Consider the following 21,035-nt stretch of genomic DNA (forward strand, 5'->3'; position numbering starts at 1 on the left):
TCCATCTCCAAAGCAGCAGGACTGGGAAGGTCCCCCCTCCCCCCTGCAGCCTGGGAAAGGAGAGAAGGGATCCTGCTGCATCTTCCTATCGCCACCTCCCCAGAACTGGGAGATAGGATGACAACCATTGGAGCAGCAAGAGGAGCAGATGTGCTGCTAATGGGACAAAATAGATATGGGGTGAGGGTGCATAATTAATTGAGGAGGTAGAATTGATGCGGGGCCTGGTGTGACAGAACTGATTGCTGACCGAGGGGGTGGGCAGATGTGGGGGTACAGGGATATAAGTGCAATGCTGGAGCTTGGGGGGAAGTTGGAAGCTCTGTACCATCAGGCTGCCAGAGAGAGGAGACCAAATCTACTGTAATCACTAAATTTGAGAGAACTGGCAACACCTTGGAGGTGGGCAGGGGAGTTCAAAAGCTTTTAAATTGTTTTTTAAAAGTCTTGTGATTTTGAGGCCAGTCTTATGAGCCTTTAGGGTGTGATTCATGAGTTCTGAACTCTTGGGATTGGTAATACTGACTGTGTTATGTCTTCTCAGTTATGAAGGACACTTTGCTTGAGCCAAGGATATAGGTAAGGGAATCTTCATAGGTGAACACCCTGCTAGCAGTCCCCTCACATTTCATGAGAGAAATGCAATTGGAAAGCTGCTACTGATCACAACTGTGGCAGCATCCCATGGATTGAAGTGTGTATGTGGGGTCTCAGCTGGTTCCAAACCATGCAGTGCTTGGGAACTCTGCTAAGAAGCCAACTGGCAACCACCACGTGCCATGTTTTGGCCATGTCCTGCTGGCTCTCAGTAGAAGGAGGACCAAGCTCCTTGGGCTCAGGGTGGTAGAACAGTCAGGAAGGCATAAAACTGACAGCAAAAGGAGAGGGTAAAAAGGGAAGACAGAGAAATCCGTTAGAACAAATCAAGAAGATAAAAACAAAATGAATGAGGGAACCAAAAGACACCAAGAGAAGAAATTCTTTAATTGCATATATACTAGCGCTGGGTAAAAGAGGAATTGGAATATCTCATTTATGAGCATAAATTCAATCTGGCTGGTAATACTGAAACTTGGTGAGATGAGTCACATGATTGGAATAAATGGTTCCAGTCTATTTAGGAATGATTGAATGGGCAAAAGGGGAGGGAGAGCAACACACACTAGGTGAGTGTACACTGCAGGATTCTTTGGGCAGTGTGTAATGTACATACACCAGCGGTGGGCAACCTGCAGTCCATGGGCGCATGCGATGCATCCCATCAGGATAATCTGATTACGGGCTGCAAGACATTTTGCTGACATTGACCGTCTGCAGGCATGGCCCCATGCAGCTCTCAGTGGCCCTGGTTCACCTTTCCTGGCCAATGGGAGCTGCAGGAAGCAGTGGGTCATAGGTACGTGCTGGCCACCGCTTCCCGCAACTCCCGTTGGCTTGCAACAGAGAACCATGGTCACTGGGAGCTGTGGGGAGTGGTGCCTGCAGACAGCCAATGTCAGCAAAATGTCTCGTGGCCCACAATCAGATTACCCTGATGGGCCACATGTAGCCCACGGGCCACTGGTTGCCCACCAATGCCATACATGCATAGCCCCCCTCGCACAGTGTAGACAGTGAGGCATAGATTAAGCCAGTAAAGATACATCTGAAGGGTATATACCCTATATGTTCTCTCCTGGCCCAACCTGTGCCTCCCAGCTACACTACATTGCCTCCTATTGCTGGAGCATTTCTCCTCCAGAAATGATGGGGGAGGGGAAATCAGGAAAGTCTGCCAGCTCTCTACTGTTGGAGTCCTTCTCCACCCCAGGGAAAGACTCTGGCAGAAGGGAAAGGCTCTGCAGTGGGGGAGGCAGTGGGGAAAAGGTTCAGCCTTTCACACAGGGCCAGTTTCACAAAGTTGAAAACATTTATAAGCCAAATCAGCTGGGGGAAAGAATTTAATCATAAAAACGTGACTGATAAATGGGAATTGTTTAAGAACATGTTAGATTCCCAAAAAGCCACAATCGAGGAAGAAGGTCATATTGGTTAAAAATACCTGGCCTGGTTTAGAGGGCAGCTGTAAATAAAATAATAATACTATATAACAAATAGAAGAAAGGGGAAAATTAAAGTTATTAATAGAGATCAGAGGCCAGGAATTGTAGACAGTTGATAAGAGAAGCAAAGGGACACAGACATCTATGGCCAGCAAAGCTAAGGAAAATAAGTTTTTTTAAAATTATATCAGCAGCAAAAGAGTGTGTGACAAAGTTCCTCCTCTGCCTTGGTGGGTCCTGCTCTTATTGGCAGATTTGCTCACCTCAGTGGTCTTCCCCACAGTCTGGATCAACTTCTCCTCCGTCTGATCAGGAGTTGCGAGGTTTGGGGGGCCCGCCCTCTACTCCGGGTTCCAGCCCAGGGCCTGTGGATTGCAGCTGTCTATAGTGCCTCTTGTAACAGCTGCATGACAACTACAACTCCCTGGGCTACTTCCCCATGGCCTCCTCCAAACACCTTCTTTATCCTCACCACAGGACCTTCCTCCTGGTCTCTGATAACACTTGTACTCTGTAGTCCTCCAGCAGCACATCCTCTCACTCTCAGCTCCTGGTGCCTCTTGCTCCCAGCTCCTCACACTCATTTTCTCTCCTCTAGCTCCTCCCCACCTGATCAATAATAATACAGAAAAGGCAGAAGCGTTCAATAAATATTTCTATTCTGTGTTTGAGGAAAAAAAACAGATCATGTAGTCATATCAAAACTCTTTGCATTCCACTAGCATGTCAGGAAATTTTAAACAGAAACTACTAAAGTTACATATTTTTAAAATCAGCAGATCCAGATAATTTGCATGCAAGAGTTTTTAAAAGAGCTGGCTGAGGAGCTTGTTGGACTGTTATGCATTGATTTTCATTAAGCTTTGGAACACTGCTAGTGTTCCAAAAGACCAGAGGAGAATTAAGGTTTCCTGGGGCCTGGGGCCAAAGCAAGTGAGGGGGCCCTCCCCACCCTTTCCACCTGCATTCCCACCCCCGTTCCATCCCTTCTATCTGTAACCCCAGGTACAGCCCCTATTCCACCCGTGGTCCCACCCCCTTCCACTCCCCCCCCCCCCACTGCAGCAAGCAACTCATTTGATCCTTTCTGCCCCTATCCCAAAGACTGTAGAAGCTTTGTTCCCCACACTGCAAGCCCAGGGCCGCAGTGGGTAGTGAGACCTCCCCCCAGCCCTGAGGCTGTGACAGGGAGCGAAAGCACCTCCAGTCCTGGGGGATAGGGGACAGCCACAATTTGAGCGTGTGAGTGAATAATCATCCCAGTTTGATGATGTAATCAAAAGGGCTAATGTAATCCTTGGATACATAAACAGGGGAACCTTGAGCAGGAGAAGAGAGGTTATTTTACCTCTGTATATGGCATTGGTGTGACCACTGCTGGAATACTGTGCCCAGTTCTGGTGTTCAAGAAGGATGTTGATACACTGGAGAGAGTTCAGAGAATAGTCACAAGAGGGATTAAAGGATTAGAAAATATACCTTATAGTGATTGAGCTGTTTGGGTCTATCTATTTAGTTTAACAAAGAGAAGGTTAAGAGGCCACACAATCATATAATCATACAATATGATGGGGGCTAATTTAGCTACAACTAATCAGGAAAAAGATCGTCATCATCGTGGATAGTTCTCTGAAGACGTCCATGCAGTGTGCAGTGGCAGTCAAAAAAGAAAACAGGATGTTAGGAATCATTCAAAAAGGGATAGAGGATAAGACGGAGATTATCTTATTGCTCTTATATAAATCCATGGTATGCCCATACCTTGAATACTGCACATAGATGTGGTCTCCTCAACTCAAAAAAGATATACTGGCATTGGAAAAGGTTCAGAGAAAGGCAACCAAAATGATTAGGAGTTTGGAACGGGTCTCATATGAGGGGAGATTAAAGAGACTAGGACTTTTCAGCATGGAAAAGAGGAGATTAAGGGGGGATATAATAGAGGTATATAAAATCATGACTGGTGTGGAGAAAGTGAATAAGGAAAAGTTATTTACTTGTCCCATAATATAAGAACTAGGGGCCACCAAATGAAATTAATGGGCAGCAGGTTTAAAACCAAATAAAAGGAAGTTCTTCTTCACACAGCGCACAGTCAGTGTGTGGAACTCCTTGCCTGAGGAGGTTGTGAAGGCTAGGACTATAATAGGATTTAAAAGAGAACTAGATAAATTCATGGAGGTTAAGTCCATTAATGACTATTAGCCAGGATGGGTAAGGAATGGTGTCCCTAGCCTCTGTTTGTCAGAGGGTGGAGATGGATGGCTGGAGAGAGATCACTTGATCATTACCTGTTAGATTCACTCCCTCTGGGGCACCTGGCTTTGGCCACTGTTGGCAGATGGATACTGGGCTGGATGGACCTTTGGTCTGGCCCAGTATGGCCATTCTTATGTTCTTAGGTGATATGATTGCAGTCTGAGTACTTACATGGGAACAAATATTTAATAATGGATTCTGATCCACTGGCTGGAAGCTGAAGCTAGACAAATTCAGATTGGAAATAATGAGTACGTTAAGTGAGAGTAACATTGGAACAGTTTACCAACAGTTGTGATGGATTCTCCCTCACTAGCAATTTTAAAATAAAGTTTGGATTTTTTTTCTAAAATAATGTGTTTGGCGATTATTTTGTTCAGCAGCCTGTGTTGGAGGTCAGATTAGAAGTCGTCAAGTATCAGAGGGGTAGCCGTGTTAGTCTGGATCTGTAAAAGCAGCAAAGAGTCCTGTGGCACCTTGTAGACTAACAGACGTTTTGGAGCATGAGCTTTCGTGAGTGAATATCACCCATTAGATTAGATTAGAAGGTGCCAGTCATCTCTTCTTGCCTAGGAATCTAATATGTTCAGAGTGTTACAATAGTCTAATCTCCTGGCTGCAAGGACATGGATAATTTTTTGACCCAGCCTACAATCAAACTAGTCACTGTTAGTCAGTCAGTCAACCAAAATCTGAAGGTCTTTTAAACATAGAAAAAATAAAAAATGATTTTACAGTAAACCCCTTTTAATGATGTTTGAGGAGTTCATAAAATCAAAAAATCTCAAAATGTAGTAGGTCTGGCACATAAGAGGCAGTATGGTGCATTGTATCACTTTCTTCTTATCCTTCAAACCACTGCAAAGCAATTTTCCAGAACACTGAAGGCATAGGAATGTGAAGGGCTGTCGATTTGTTCTTCATCAACATCATTTTTGCTGCTCTCCCCTCCCCAACCCGGCTGTTGGTAAACAATGGTTGGTATAACTGGTTGTTCGTAAGAATTAATGTTTATAAAATCAACTTGCAACAGTACTTGGCATCACATAGATTAGCATATTGTATGTCAGTTTAAAACAAGAGTTTTAAGGACCTCTTGAACTCCTTGAACTCACCTAGAGAACAGATTGTTGCCACTATATTTCCCTATTATTAATTATGTTGGTTTAGCACCAACAGGAATCAGCCACACAAACACAAAATAAAGCTAAATGTTCCAGCTCCAAACAGCTTGCAATCAAAGACAAATTAGGTGTTCTAAGCTGAGCAGTTCTAGTAAAGGTGCTTGAAAACTTCTGTGTAAAATTACATTGCCCATTTAACACCATAATTAAGACATTTTTTATTTTAAACTTGTATCCTTCCTTCTCTAGTTTCAGGAGATTACTGGAGGTAATATGCAGCAAAAGTGGTATTAATTATTCCTTCTCAACTCCCTTCAGCTACCAAGAATAATTCCTACCCCACCTTCTATATTTAACAGATCATCAAATCTCCTAGCAACTGCCACATTACCAAGTTATTCAGTTGTTCCAAGATTTGCTATGAAAATGGTATTAGGTGACTGCCAGATAAAGCAAGTCTTGAAGCATCTTTCAATTTCATCATTCTCCCTTCTAGCAGCAGTGACAAAAATTGGATCCCGGTTGCTGTTTTAATGTTACTAATTTTGGCACATATCTTTGCTCTTGTTCTACTTGCACAACTACAAAAGTTAATGGGAGTTTTGCATAAAATCAATGGTAGAACATGACAATTCCTGCTAAATTCACATTTCCATAATTTAATTTAATTACATCTCTAATTGATCACCCATGGCAAAGATCTTGTTATATAACATGTCTACTATGTATTTAGGTGGATGCATGGGAAGGTTTTAGCATTTTCTCACAGAAGCAATACCCATGCTGAGTGATGATTTAAATGTTTCTCTAAAGCTGTCTTGGAAAAATGTGAATAATAGGAGACCAAGATGTAAAAAACATTGCAACTACCTCAGACACCTCTTAAAATAAAAATATATCAAATATGGACCTCATAAAAGGTCCTAAAATCTTAAGAACTAATACAAATAAATAGTTTTTTCCAAATCCTTCCCATGCCAAATAATTCCACAGGAGTCTTCCCCACTTTTCTGCTTTTCTAAAATGCACAATACATTCCCACTTAATTTGAAAAAGGACAGTTCACAGAAGTAGTTGGCACCAGTATTGTCACTCATCACTTTAAGAAAGTAGTCTTTAAACATGCTTCAATAATCAGAGACGCTTGGGTAATAAAATACCCACTCCCTGCCTTCTTCTTACATGATTCCCCTCTTATCTGCCCCTCACTGAACTCTTTCAAAAAGTTTTGCTTCTGAAAGTCAGCATTTCCAGAAAGGAAAATTTGAATTTCAACAAAGTAGCATTTCTGGGTCAGAAACATGGAATCATAGAAATGAATGGGTGGAAGGGAGCTCAGGAAATCCATTCGTCTGAGCTTGGTCAGAATTAGTTATATCTAGACATACATCATGTCCATCCAACCAACATGTAAATTTCTCACTCACACCCTTTTCCCTGCTAAAGAATGACCACTTAGGCAATAGTCTTTTGATTTTGTTCATATCTGGCTGAGGCATCAGTTTGCCTTTTGTCTCCGAGGAAATGGTTTGTGGCTGCTCTCCGTAATATCATATAGTAGAATCTTACAACTTTACATACGATGTTGCCACACGTATTTTACCAGGATGGTAATGATCAGCAAATCATGAGTTTTCAAATGATACCTCACAAGGCATAGTTTGTACAAAATCTATCTTATCATTATGCAAAAGGGGTGAACATAGATTACAGATTTTCACACAAAAATATCTAGCTGAAGCACCTCATTGTGACTTTAAACTATAATTTTTTTTCTAGTTTAATGCAGAAGTTCTCAAACTGTGGTCCGTGGATCACCAGTGGTCCATGAGCTCCATTCAGGTGTTCCACGGATAGTTCCCTCTAAGGTGCACGCCTGCATGGTCACACATGAGAGAATGAAGGGCCACCCACCTAACTAGTGGAGCCTTGCAGGACCCTAGATAAGAGTGGGGTCAGAAGAGGAGGTGAGGGGAATTTGGGATGTGCAGGGCTGCAGCAGCCAGAGAAAGAGGCAACTTTCCCCAGCTCCAGGCCTGCAGCTCCTGGGGAGCGATGGCCTTCCTTCCCAGCCCCAGGTCAGGGGCTGCCGCTGCAGGGGAGAGAAGGCACATCCATCACATTAGAAAGGTAAGACTACTGATATTAAAATATGAGTTGTATGCTTTTATTTGTAGAACAAAACACATGTATTATTAAAGTTTGTTTTTAATATGGCGCTTTTATCTAAAGAGCTTTACAATAGTCAGCTAATACAAACAACATTTGGAAAGATCATCAAGTGGTCCACTGAGAACCCCAGCAATTTTCAAGTGGCCTGCGGAAAAAAAAAAGTTTGAAAACCACTGGTTTAATGTATTATGTAACAGCTGAAAATATAAAGTCAAAGCACTTCATTTTAAGTTTATTAAAACCTTTTGTTTTGATAATTTTGTCAGAATCCATGCTTGCCATGAAATATTTCAGTGTTGTCAAATCAACATTTTCTGATGGCACACTGTCCCATAAGAAAACTTTCAGCCAGTTTGTAGGGGGCAACCCTCAGACCTGCTGTCCATCATTCATACTGTCTTCTGTCTTGCCCACTACCAGTTTGTAGCACACAAGGGGTTCTCTGAATCAGACAACAGGCAAAAGAAGAGTCCTCTCACCTTATGAGAGAAGAGTGAAAACAAAGGAAGACAAAGATGGTCTGTCTCTCAGGCAGTCTTTCTGGATTCACCAATATGAGGTTGGTGTATCAGAGTCTATTGTCCCTAAATGGGGCCTACGCTGAGCCCCTCCTCCTGGGGCATACTGCTTTACAGTTGGTCTGTACAGCTCTGGGAGTGGTGGAACCTGCGACTGTCTCCTTCTCGGCTGACATGTCTGCTGTCAGCCGTCTCTGACGTGGAACAGCCCTTCTTCTGATCACCACCCACCTTCCTGTGGCAGGTTTCCTTTTTTAAGCTCCTCCCTCTTCAGGCAGAACAGATGCAGGTGTGCCTTATTAGTGCTGAGCAGGCCCAGAAGAGCTTGTCAGTCTCTTCTCCACCAGAGTGTGAGCATGTCCCTTCATACAGCTCTAGGTGCCGGGTATAAGAACCTGAATAGAACAGTGTAGTAGAGTCCTCAGAGGGCTAGGTGGCCTAGTGGTTAGTGCATTTAGTTTCCAGTCTCTTGCCTCCCAGCAGGAAGGGCCTTCTGTCCAGTTCTTAACACTTGTATGTGGCTTATCCTCACATCAGGGTTTTCAATGTCCTTATCAGAAGAGGAAGAAGTGTGGAAATGAGGATTATTTCTCACCTGCAACAAGGACAGTTGGTAGGGAAGTCCAGGCCCTCCCCCTACACCAAGCTGTGACCCAAAACCCTATGAGACAAAACAACATCCTACAGCTGCCTCCCTGGGTCACTTCTTACTATCCGTCTCCCCCAAAGTCTCCAAGTTCAATATTAGATAGCAAAGGGGCAGGGCTACCTGGGCCCAGTATTGTCCTTTAATCCCTTCAGGCCCAGTGCGGGGTTTGTACACCCCATCACAAACAGAAAAACAGAACTCATGCTGTTGGACTGACACCAGAGTGTGAGAACCTAGAGAATAAGGGAAAATAATAATGCTGGCTCTGGTTAATGGGAAGAGAAGGAGGATATGCATTCTTCCTATAGCTGGTGGTGCTGCTATTTCAACATCCACTATGACTAATGCTTGTTTCCATGGTTGCTGCAGAATCTGCCCTTGTTTCTACTGCATGTGCCATTAATGCATCTGCTCAGGACTTGTTTTCAATCCCTATTTAAAATAGCAGGAGCTCTTCTGCTCTGCTCCTGCCCCCCAAGGAGCTGGGTTACAGAGGAAAGTGTGATTGCTATTCTTTGCCCTCTCTCATTTCTTTGTTGACAACACCTTGCCCATGATATTTTATGCACAGGGCCTGCCCTACTGAAAATAGTGCCCTGGGCGAACTTGTATTTTGGTACCCTTCCTCCTCTACCACCCCTAGCTTCCTACGGGCAGCGGGCTCCCTCCGCCGTGTCCCCCTTTCCCCCATCACCTCTGGGTCATTACCTATACTTCATATGGAATGTCCACAGGAAAGTCCATTCAAGGTAAATGGGCATCTTCCATGTCCATTGTGAGTTAAGTGTTCCTTGATGAGTCACTTACTTTGACTAGTCCCTTCAAGATGTGCTGGCTAACTACCATGTGGGTGTTACCCCAGGAGCAAACATTTGAAATATAGGCATAAAGCCAATACTCATAACTTGAAATACAAAAATGATACATGCATACAAATAGCATAAACATATTCAGCAAATCATAACCTTTTCCTAGACATCTGACATGCCACATTTTGTACGAGATTTGTTGCAAATATATAACAGTGGCTGCAACAATGATCTACATGGTCATATTTTAATCAGAAAACATCACAATGAGTAACTGATACAACTAGCAAATTCCTAGGCCACTGTCAGCAGAAGTGCAGAAGGAAGGCATGGCATATGGTCTATTACCAAACTTGCTTCTGTGCTGCTGCGGTGACTTGTGGTGCCTAGCACTTGGTCTGCAGCTCAAGGCAGGCTTCATGCTGTCACATGGGGGTTGCATCTTGCCAGAGCCCACGGCCCTCCTGCAGTGAGCATTTTGACAGGAAGTACCAAGAGTAATAACAACAACAATAATAATACAAGTGTGTGTGTGTGTGGGGGGGGGGTGTATGTGTGTGAGAGACAGTGAGAGAGCCAGTGTGTGTGTGTGACTGTATGTTGGGGGATTGTGTAAGAGACAGAGTGTATGTGGGTGTGAGCCTTTGTGTGTGTGTGTAAGTTTGAGACAGTGAACACACTGTCACTTTAAGTCCCCCCTCCCTGCCTTCTACCCTCTGATCAGCCCAGCTTCCCCCCTGCCCCGTGGAAGTTTTGCTCCTCCTGGCCCCGGCCCGGCAGGCCCCTTCCAGAGACCAAGCAGTGCAGGGCCCTAGCCAGGGAGGCATTCAGCTCTGCTCTGAGCAGCAAGCCGTGCCACTCTGGGCTCCCCAGGGTTGGGGCAGAGGTGGAGCCCTTCATTGGCTGGCTAAGGAGCAAGTGAGGGAGAGGCCAAGGGGTCAGGGAGAAGTCCGCAAGCCCAGTGCAGGGGAGGGGCCGGAGAAGAGAGGAGTCTGGCCACAGCCAGCCAGGGGAAACTGAGCCCCTTGTTGCACCTCCCTGGCTATGGAGCCCTGGGCGTGGGCCCCATTTGCCTGGCCCTAAGGCTGGCCCTGTTTATGCTTTATTAGGGGGAGGCATCCTTTCATCCAGTTATTTTGCCAGACACCTTCACCTCTCCACATGAATGTGAGATAGATCATATCAGTACATATCTGGCAAGAAAACAGCCTCTGGTATTTTGCATTAAGACATAGTCTGTAGATGGAGTTCCCTGTTAAATCCTGGCCCTCAGTTGAAGGGAAGATTGGAAGTATTCCCCTACCTATGATGGAGCTCAGCCCTTCTCTGCAGTATTGTCAACCCCAAGTGTTCAAAAATTATGATTCAGGCTCCAAAGCACTTGAAATTGGCTTAAAAACATGATTTTTAAAAAGTATCGAGTTCTTTTTATTTGCCTTTTGGAGCTGAAAATGTGAGCCCTGAGCATCCCAAGCTTATGCATAAAACAGTAACGAGATTCCAACAACTGTAAGTCTAAGAAAAACAATTGCTGCGAGACTCACAATATAATTGCGAAAGTTGGCAAGACTAAAACAGTTGAATCAGCCCTGGCAGAGATTAGTTACTGGTGAGACTGATGCAAACAATTTACTTTCCAGAATTACTTGTCTTTGAAAGGAACCAGATTCACAGGTATTGACAGCTGACAGGTATTTAAGGACAGATAACCTCTGATCCCAACCCTTCCCTTGTAGGTGGGTCTGGGGATTAGTTCTCACCCTGTCTGGTATCCCTTTCTGTCAGTTGACCACACTGCAGCCTCTCTCTGGGACTAGGGGTGCTCCCTGTTCATGACTGAGACCTCCAGCCAGGTCATTATTTTTTCAATTTCTTCCGGGACTCAAAGTCCCACTGGACAAGCTAGCCTATGCTGTGTCAGGAAGTCTTCTAGCCCAAGTCCAGGTCCAGTGCCACCTTCCAAGCAACTGGTAGGAGAACCTAGGCCCATCCTCTACTCAGAGTTCCAGCCCAGGGACCCTATGCCTGACAACCAGAGTCTACTCAAACTGAGACCCTGTTGCTGTTTCCCTGGGCTCCTTCCTACCTCACTTCTTTATTTCTTGACCCACCTCTGGGTTTACCAGCCCAAGCTTCCTCTGCTCCCAGTGGCTACTCTACTGCTTTCAGCTGCTTGACAAACTTTGTAGTTCAGGGCAGGATCCTAGGGTTTACGTGCCCCAAAACTCCTCCTCGTCCCTAATCAACTCCCTTTCTCCCTAGGGAATAGCTGCAGACTTCATCCCTGCAGCTCCATCTTGCTCTCAGCTTCCTAGCTTCATACAAGCCCAGCCTGTTCCTGCCCAGCTGAGCTGCTTCTTCAGTTAGACTGTATTCATCCTGGCTGTCCTCCAGGTGCAGCCTATAACCCCTTTTAACCTGCTCAGGGCCTTGGGTGGGGTAGACACCCTGTCACACTCCTCTAGAATATCTTCTTACCAGTCTCAAATGACACTGCACTACAGTATGAATACACTCAATATATTGTAAAGGGCAAGACATGCACATTTTCACCAAAGCACATCTCCATAAATAGTTTGGTTTCCCCAGAGCCATTGCATCCCACTTTGGATACAGCAGTGAAGGTGGTTTTGCTTAAATGTGAACAAATCCCCTGGTCCCTCACTCCTTCTCTTTGCAACCCCACTATCGTACTGTGTTGTCACAGGCAAAGGGAGAATATTTTTGTAGGAGCCTGTGACTGTGTTTCATGTACCACAATGCTGGGTAATCACATGAGGGGACGCTGTGCTTGTAGAACTCAGACTGGCTCTTTATTAGGATGTCTATTTGTAGAGGTACTGCTACCGGCCATATGCTTATGGACTGACTTCCTGGTGTCCCCTTCAAACTTTTCCCTCCTGCAAACTGTGCTCCTCCCTCTGAGTTCCACATGGATTGCTATAGCCTGCTCCACCATTGCCACCCCCCACAACAGCCACCATGTTGAAAAGGGTTACAACCAAGAATGAGATTCTACTGGGTCCTGGAGGGGAAATTTCCTTTAAGTGCATTTCCCCTGTCCTGCCACCTATTTAGAGGCTGGGAGGATGTTCATTTCCAAACTGACATTGACCACCTGCCTTGAGAAGGAGCTGCTGAAGGCAATTCACATGAAATGGGGATCAGAGTATTAGACCTTGGTATGAGACCAAGAGCCACCAAAAGCTCATTAACGCATGAGCAGAGCGCTGGGTACAAGTTGTCAAAGCATCTAACCCTAATTGCAGAGTGAGTCTGCAATTGAACTTGCAGTAGGACTCTCCAGCTGATGCATCATTGTCCTTTCCTCTTCCCCTACTCCATATTCTCATGGCTTCCTCTACCCAAAAGGAATATAAAAATTGTATAGGTCAGCACCTAACAAAGGAGGAGCCTTCTACAAGGCAGTGAACAAACTGGATGAGACAGAGACAGAAAGTGACTGAAGAGTTAAGGGATGATGCCTCTTGACTCTTCTTAATTGGGCATCTCGTACCTAGTGTAACCAGAAGAGGCATTACCAGTCAGCATGCCCCAGAGGAGTGAGTCGGACATTGAAGAGACTGGAACAGCTCTAATTGCATGTTTCTGTGACGTTCTGTCTCTCTTAGGATATTGCCTCCTGGTTGTGAGGATAGAATACAAAAGAGGGAGTGTCACAAAGTGATTGCCTGGTGGGCTAGGATGACCTGAGCAGCACAGGAAAAAAGAAAAGGAGGGAAGGGGGGGGGGATAGGAAAAAATAAAGGCTCTAGCGAGAAAGTAGTAATAATTATAAAGGGGTGTTTCAGTATGTAGTTTATCATCATCTACAGTCTTTAGTCCCATTTCCCCATAGTTCTTTTACATTTATGGCTAATCACAATTTTCCTAGAGATAGCCTATGCTATCAATTTTCCTATTGATAGCCCATGCTCCCCAAACTGGATACCTTTTCCCCAAGATGTTTGTTTCTTTCCCCTGCCTCTTTCTGGAGCTGCTTTTCCTAGGCACGCCTTCCACCCCGTCTTCTTGAGTGTAACCTCATCCTTCCCTCCTCCTTGCAATGAGCTGGGTCTGGCTTTTACAGACACCCTCCCACTCCCAGCAGCCTCTAAGAGGACTGGTTAATTGGAATCAGCTGCTTGGGTGTTGTTTTTCTCCCCCTCCCCCATGTGACACATAACTCTGTCACAAGGGGATTATTAATCTTGTTCTACACCAAGACCAATGACTCAGTACTGCAGATGGTGATAACCTGGAAGCCTTTAGAGCTGTTTAGAGGATTGCTACACAATAGCAATAAGTAAGGAAGAAACAAAGTACAATGGTAATATCTAGCCAGTGAAGGAAAAATCTTGGTAACAATGTTTTATTTACAGAGATATCCAGATAAAATAGTAGATTTAGAGTCTGATCCAAAGTCAAGCCAGGAAGTCCTTACTCAGCCTTTTGACTAAGTATGTGGGCAGTGAGAACTGAAATAAAGATTTAAGGATTTGGCCCAAGAGAAGCCAAAGTTACATGTAAGCTAATTAATAAACATGACTGCACTAACAGAAACAGTCACTGAATGCTAAAAGTTCAAGTTTGCTCTTGAATGTCTGTAGTGACAGAAGATGCTCTTTACAAAGTTGCACTTTTAAATAAATCCTAATCAAAGAAATTTGAAAAGCTCATTTCCTATGGATTTTATCCACTAAAAGGGCTTTAAATGTAATTTTGTAATATGCATGACTGTTTTTAAAAGGCGTAGTTAAGATAGGTTGGCAATCTCCCCCCATTTCAAAGTTGATAATCCTTTCTGAGGGCTGGTCCACACTACGGGGGAAAATCGATCTTAGATACGCAACTTCAGCTACGTGAATAACGTAGCTGAAGTCGAATATCTAAGATCGGATTACTCACCCGTCCTCACCGCTCGGAATCGACGTTCGCGGCTCTCCCTGTTGATTCCACAACTCCGTTGGGGTTGATGGAGTTCCGGAATCGATATAAGCGCCCTCGGGGATCGATATATCGCATCTAGATGAGACGCGATATATCGATCCCCGAGCAATCGATTTTAACCCGCCGATAAGGCGGGTAGTCTGGACATAGCCTGAATAAAAAAGAAACATTCATCAAGTGGTTTTTGTTTGTTTTCCCCTCCATAGCTCCCCCATCCCCGGCCATAGAGCTTAAGGCCAGAAGGGACCATTTGATCATTTAGTCTGACCTCCAGTATAACACAGGGCATTAAATTTCACCCAGTTACCTCTATAGGGAACACAATAACTTGGGTTAGACTGAATCATTTCAGTCCTCAGGAGACTAAACTGTTGTATGCCACAGGCAGACAGTAGGAGAGATGAAGCTTCAAGTATTGATGGCACCTTCTGCAATGGCAGGGAATTGATTAGGTGAGATATGTTCAGATGATCCACAGCCAACCTATAGAGAAGGAGAAAAACAAACAAAAAAAACCCCCACCAAGGTCCCTGCTAATATGACTTGTGGAAAAATTCTTTCACAACCCCAGAACTGGCAATCAGCTTGACCCTCAATATATGAATGAGACATAACAGCAAGGATCCCAAGAAAAAGAATTCTCTGTCCCACCTCAGAGCATAGGCCCACCCTGTGTGGAATCTTGTCTACAGCTGTGGCCAATCCCTGATGTCCACAATTTAACCCATTTAAGTGTTAGAGTAGTGTAGAGGGGGAGGGATAGCTCAGAGGTTTGAGCATTGGCTTGCTAAACCCAGGCTTGTAAGTTCAATCCTTAAGGGGGCCACTAAGGGATCTGGGCCAAAAAATCAGTACTTGGCCCTGCTAGTGAAGGCAGGAGGCTGGACTCAATGACCTTTTAGGATCCCTTCCAATTCTATGAGATAGGTATAGCTCCATATATTATTATACCTGTGCACAGATCCCAAAGTGATGCATGTGGTATAAGAAATTAGGTGGAACAGATTTATTTCAACTGTATTTCAAAACAAATCTTACTGTACTGTAGTGAAATATATCCAATTTCTGTAGATGTACTGCTATAAACCACATTAATAGTCAAAGATGCCAAGGTTAATAGACTGTTAAATGTCACCTGATTGTAAAATTTAAAAGGCCTGATTCTCTTTTCATTTATGCTGGTTTTAGTGGGGTTAATCCTGATTTTCCATAGTGCAAGTGAGAAGAGAACTGAAAGTGCTTTCTGACTTCTACATTAGTCATCCCACTCAATGACACTCTAGAGCAGTGGGGGAAACCTGCAACTCGCAGCTTCCCACAGCTCCCATTGGCTAGGAATGACGAACTGTGGCCACTGGGAGCTGCGAGGGGCCATGCCTGCAGATGGTCAATGTGAGCAAAATGTCTCGCAGCCCACAATCAGGTTACCCTGATGGGCCGCGGGTTGCCCACCACTGCTCTAGAGGGTGAGAATCAGGAAAGCCTGCCAGTTTTTTTAAGATGAAAGCACATTCATTTTATACAATCATGTCCTGTAATTCTGAGTTTGTTCCTAGATGTCTGACACCAACACTTCCGTGAGATCGAGCTGGAAGAGCTAGCTGGGTTACTTGGCTTGGAGGGGGGATAATTACATAATTTGATATGCTTGTTTTCATATCAACCCCAGAGTGTTTTTCCAGCCAATGCTGGTGCCTGAACTCTAGATACACGCTCTGGAGAGTGAGTCACAGTCAGGGAAGCACAAAGCTTCTTTTGCTAGGATGCTATAGGACATGTAAATAGCCACGTTGTGCCATTAGCTTTTTTAAAACTAGTTTATCAACATCCATGCACTCACTGTAACAAATTAATATCAAAACAAAAACTATCATCCCCAGACTATGGTTGATAAACTCCAGAAGGGACCTCATTGTCTTAAACCACCATATTAAAATAATTCCAAGGATGCCAGTATAATTTTGCTTGACCTGTTAAAAGCACATCTCTGCAGGCAACTGATTTTAGCAGTTCCCTTGGGTGAGGGCTTGCTTAAAACAGGTTTCACTGTATTATAAAAGACTTACAGCAAGATATTATGTCTAATTACTTCTTATCACAGTTTAACTTTTCAATGTTAATTAAATGCATTAATTTCTGTTGCCAGCCAACATGATCTTAATCGTTGGGTGAAAGTTACAAGTTTGTTATTATTATAAATTGAGTTCATGAGTATTAAAATCTGTCATTTTCCATGGACTTAATCAGTATTTATTACCCTCAATAAATAAATTTTGTCATTAGCATACAACTGACACTTGTTATATACATCAGCCACTTTATAAATATATCTTTGCCATAGCTGTAAGAAAATGGGAATCTGTGGTACTTCTTTATAAAGCACAGAAAAATAGTCTGTCGGTTATTATTTATGCTGTTTTAATGGCATGGCAGAGTGAAATAGATTTAAATAAAATTAGAACCCCACTAAATTTTCTGTCATGCTATCTGGAGTGGCTCAAGAGTGTGAGTGACAACCTCAGGGCAGACTGATAAGCAAGGCACAATGCCCAAACTAGTTGTGAGTTCTATACTTGGATTTCACATGTATCAAGTGTAAACTCCTCAGGCATTTTAACAGCCTAACCATGGAGTCACAGACAGTACCCTGGGATATTCCAGTTTACCTTGCAAGCTTGCCTTTGGTCCCATACTCAAAAAATCTTAGCAATATTCAGGTTACTCCCAGTCCCAAAGGATAAGTCACTTACCTCAGGTCAATTACACCTTAGATCTCACACCAAAGACAACACTGGTAGCCCACCCCGTAATAAACTACCTAAGGATTTATTAACTAAAATAATAAAAAGAAATAAGAGAGTTGTTTACAATGTTAAGGAGATAAACATATATGTACCAATGATTTACAGTCTTAGGTTTCAGAAGATGATAGAAGCTGGTGTAATAAGCAAACTGTATATATCTGTTAGGGCTAACCCAGACTAAGCAGCTGGGGATCTCTTGCTTATGCTTAGAAATCTTGTTTTCTTACAGTCCAAGCAGCACAGAGATAGTTTCTTCTGTCAAGGGTTTTTATTCCCTTCTCCCAGAGTTCAAGTTTATGGAACAAGTCCACCTGCACATTTCCCCTTCATGGGTGTGGGGGAAGCAATCAAAGTCTTTTGTCCTCTGATATTCCACAATGGCTCATTTGATTTCAGTGGGCCTTCTTCTGGGCAGGACCTAACACCTCCTGTGGTAAACTAGTATTTCACACTGGGAATGCTTCTCTCCTGACTGTGGGGGTTTCAGTTTCATCACAAACACTTTTAGAATCACAGAGCAAGCACTTAAATATTACCTCATACCATGGGATACAGATATCATGAGATGAATGCATGCAGCAATTTACAAGTGTTTCATAAAGTCTAAACACTAAATACTAAATACATTTTCATAAACCTAATTCCTGCTTTAACAATAGTAACACAAAGTGAGCCAATGTTCAGCTGAGCCCTTGGCATGAGCCGGCACCTGATCTGCCAGCGTCACATTTTCATCTAGAACTAGATGATGTTCTTCAGGTTCACAAAATGTATCAACTCCCATTATGTTTTCATTCTTGCACACCTGTGCATATCTTACTCCTATGTGGGTCTGTTAGCAAAACTACACATAGCATAAGGTTATTCTTATGGGATCTCTAGTCCTTCCCGTAACAGTAAGTGCCTGAAGTCTCCAGATGCACAGGAGAACGTATAAAGGAAATGAATGTAGGGATGTACCAGAGTTGTGAGCTGCCGAGATTGACTTTACAGTGGGAGAAGGGGAAAAAAGTTTTGTGGCTGGAAAAAAAATGTGTTTTGGATGAATCAACGAGTCAGGGGAGGAAAGGAGAGAGCAGGAAGGAAGGGGCTGAATAGTCATGAACAATGATGACTTGGAGATCTTGGAAGGGCCTGGTGGAGGGGAGGGAGCATGGGTGAGTATGCAGTATTGAAGGAGTGGAGGTGTGTGGCCAGCTATAGACTAGCCACAGAAATGTGGACATCTATCTGAAGAATGCCTGGGGGATGCATGGGATCAGCAGTGCTGCAAGAAAGCTAAGGAACTTCACCAGGAACATCATAGGTTTCAGGAGGGGCAACAATAGAACTGGTGCTGCCTCGCAGAACTGCCTCTTTTACAATGAACTGCATGCCATACTTGGTGGAAACTCCACCAGCACGCTAAAAATCACCATGGATATCTTGGAGGTGTCTGAGACAAAGACCCCTGCCATGAACAGCAAGGAGGAAGAGGAGGAAGGGTGGCAGGGAGCAGATGCGATGAGGGACTCCAGCCATGTCACAAGCCAGAATTTGTTAGAGACTCTGCTACAGTCTAGCCAGTCCCACTAGATGCATGCAGATGAGCCTGTTGAAGGAAAAGGAACCCAGAAAAGTGTGTGCACATGTTTTTTCTTACAAAGTTTACATCTGAAGATGGCGTCCATCCCATCCCCAAGTTACCAAGACAAAGGTTTCAACTTTTCATTGTAGGAGAAGTGGCAGAGGAACAACAAACAAAAGTAGAGGAGTTGTGTGCTTTTCATCCCCCATGGGGTTAGGCGGGGGAGGGGGCCATGCGGACCATTTTGTGTATGTACATAAGGACGTCCCTTTTATCCTCCTGAGAGATCTTGATGAAGTTTTCAAGGAGATACTCTGCAATCTTCTCCCAAAGGTTTCTAGGGATGGCAGCCTTATTTCTTCCTCCCAAGTAGGATACTGTCTCATGCTATTTCAGGATGAGTTTGGCTGGCTCTGTTGCAATAAACAGAGTAGTGGCATAAATTCCCAGGTGACTTTGTGACACAAGTAGCAGCTGTGTTCTACATGTCTTTGTGACTCTCAGGAGTGAGATATCAGCTAAAATCACCACCACCTATGCAAAATAGTACCAATATTCAGTGCCACTGCCCTATACTTGTACTCATAGAATAAAGACTGAAAACTTATAGCTTCCTACAACAGAAAATCCTTTCCCTCTCCTCCCCCACCCCCGAGCACATATTCACCATGGCTAGGGCTGGAGAGAGATGCTGTGCTAAGGTATACAAAGCTGACGCATCAATAAACATTTCTTACTAAAATAATATGGGAAGGGAGTTTTGAAACTTATCTTTCCCTTTCCATTGTCACTGTAAATCAATGGCATATCTGTCCATTTTTATAAGTAGCTTCTCATGTGGCAGCCTGGAGAACTGCTCCCATCCATGCCCACAGAATGCCTGGCCCTGATGAGGAGGAAAAGGAATAGGACTAGGGAGGCCATGTTCTGCAAGATTCTTCAAACAGTGTTGCATTGGACCTTGAACAAAGGGAGAAGGCTAATATGACCAACAGTATGGAAAAAGACAGAGGGCAAAAGAAGGCCCAGGAATCTCATCAGAACAAGGAGAGAGAAATGCACTAGGATATAATGGATTGTCTCAGGTAGCAAACACAATTGCTGCGGACTCTGGTTGAGTTACCAGATTTGGTTGGTCCAAAAATTCCAGATTCTCTACGATTGTCTATCCTTGTAGAACTCGATGGTCGCTGTTCCCTGCACCTCCAACATACCACATGATGTCTCAGACGGCATCTTAACCTCTACCACTCCGTCCTGGGGGATAGCGAGGAAAACTGTAGTTTCATATACACTGACCTGCAAGAATGAGGGTTGGTATACGTGTACCCACAATGAACTACATTTGTGCTCTCAAATGGACAGAAATGTTTACTCCCTTTCTAATTTTAAATTTTCACTCCATTAATTTATGTTAAAAATTGCATAACATTGTCTGTGAGGTTTTATTTACCTATTGATTTTCTTCACTTCCCCCCCCAATTCTATTTTTGGAGAATCACATTATCTGTATTAGTTTACAACAAATATTGCAAAATGCATAGCGGTAGTCAAACCAAGCACTACTTGGAAAGCTACACAATTCTTAGCAGCATCCAAAGCTCCTGGCCCAGAGAACACTCCTACACAGAACATTCTGTGACAGACAGGTAATGTTCTCCTTCAAAGCGTCCCTCAACTGCATAGCACCATGTTGAGCTCTTGCAACAGTCCTTGTGTGTGGCTATTTAACATCAGCAAACAGCCACTCACCCTCTGCCCTGGCAGCAGATTTTCCCTCACAAACATTATGCAGGACATAACAAGCGGCTGTAACCATGGCGATATTTTTCTCACTGAGATCCAGTCTAGTGAGTAAACACCTTCAGCATCCCTTCAGTCTACCAAAGCACATTCCGCTGTCATTCAGCACCTGCTGAGCTGATAGCTGAATCTTTCATTGGTGCTCTCGAGGTGGCTGGTATCCTTATTCATGAGCCAAGAGAGCAAAAGGTAGGCTGGGTCCCCAGAATCACCACTGGCATTTCAGTGTTGCCAGTGGTAATTGCTGGTCAGGAAAGAATGTCTCTCTTTGCAACTTTCTGAACAGTCCTCTGTTCTTAAGGATGAAAGCATCATGCACCTTCCCTGACCAGTCCAAA

The sequence above is a fragment of the Gopherus flavomarginatus genome, chromosome 1 (genome assembly GCF_025201925.1).
Source record: "Gopherus flavomarginatus isolate rGopFla2 chromosome 1, rGopFla2.mat.asm, whole genome shotgun sequence".
In the NCBI taxonomy this organism is placed as follows: domain Eukaryota; kingdom Metazoa; phylum Chordata; order Testudines; family Testudinidae; genus Gopherus; species Gopherus flavomarginatus.